Source organism: Myotis lucifugus, unplaced genomic scaffold (assembly GCF_000147115.1).
Source record: "Myotis lucifugus unplaced genomic scaffold, Myoluc2.0 scaffold_29, whole genome shotgun sequence".
NCBI classification, from domain to species: domain Eukaryota; kingdom Metazoa; phylum Chordata; class Mammalia; order Chiroptera; family Vespertilionidae; genus Myotis; species Myotis lucifugus.
In genome coordinates, this window is record NW_005871077.1 from 1457406 (window position 1) to 1458885 (window position 1480).

At 48.0% G+C, this 1480-nt stretch overlaps 1 pseudogene; it reads right to left on the reverse strand.

Annotated features, from left to right (window-relative positions):
• Window positions 1–261: 261 nt before the first annotated feature.
• Window positions 262–1186, reverse strand: LOC102427932 (annotated as a pseudogene).
• Window positions 1187–1480: the final 294 nt, after the last annotated feature.

Sequence of the window (1480 nt, forward strand, 5' to 3'; positions counted from 1 at the left end):
GGAAGGCCTGGGAGGCTCCAGGGCACCAATTTAAAATGACGTATGAAACGTTCTTCTACACTGAAGTGTTCTGAAGAGCAGCCTTTACGGGACATTTCAACCCCACCCCCAGTTTTGGTATTAGATGTTTAGGACCCCAGGAGACATTCTGAAAGACGATACTGCACACATGGAAAATTTTCCTCCCAAGTTCATCAGCTCCCCCATCACCCTTCCACCCAATTCCCACCCAATCCCACCCCTTTTCCACGACCAAAAATATCAAATCAGTAAAGAAGGCGTCGGCTTCTTGCCCGGCCAAGCTTCTTTTGCATATTTCTTTTTCATGGGTTAGTTAACAGCTTCGGGGATGTAGACTGCAGGGTTTGGTGTAGGATTCATGTTCACTGCTGATGGCACAACAGGAGTCAAGTCCACATCAGGGGCGAGGTTCGGGTATGGCATGGGCAAACCACCGATGAGTGCTGTCCCGTGGATGCCATGCGGCTGGGAGCCGGCTTCACAGTGTGTGGGGGGCAGGCCCCCATAGAGTCCTCCACTGAATGCAAACTTCTGCATGCGCCTGCTCCCCGATTCTTCCAAGCCCAGGGAGCCAGGGCCTTCCATCCGCTTCTTCTTCACTGGGACCACTGCAGTCTGTACCATGTTCCAGAAGCGTCCAACTGAGGGATCCACATCCTATCAAGTTCGGTTTCCTCCTCTGGAAGCCCCAGTAAGCCCTTGAGTTCATCATCCTCTCCACCCATCTCATCTCCTTTCACAGCCAATGGCAATGTCTGAGGCTTCTCACGTAGAGTGTATGCCCTTGTGGATGCGCCAAATGAGACTGTGGAATCGATGGGAATTTGCTGAGGCTTGTGAGGTTCCAACCGAATGTGACCCAAGAAAGTGCCGTGTGTACTATTGAGATCTATTAGAAAAACTTTCTTCAGATGCTTGTGGTAGACCAAGGCAGCGTGAACCCGAGAGCAAGACTGGTGGTCAATGGCAAAGTCACACAGATCAGGGTTTCTCCCAAATAAGTAATATTTCTTCTCATCAATAATCAGTTTCGCAATTAGTTTGTCTCCTTTGACTACATCCAGATGTAATCCAGGTGGGGGTTTACCTGCCCAAGTCGGGCAGTCGAACAGTGGGAGGCTGGAGCCGGAATTCGTGGCTGCCGCCATCTTGGGTCTCCCCCGCCCATTTGCCACTCTCACCACTCTTATTCATAGTACTGGAAGTCCTAACCAGAGCAATCTGACAAGGGAAAGAAATAAAAGGCATCCAGATAGGAGAGGAAGAAGTCAAAGTGTCACTTTTTGTGGATGACATGATTCTGTATATAGAAAACCCTAAAGAACTATTAGAAATAATAAGCAAATACAGTCAAGTTGCAGGATACAAAAATCAATCTGCAGAAATCCATTGCCTTCCTTATACTAACAACAAAACTTCAGGAAAAGAAATGTCCAAAACAATTCCTTTTGCAATTACA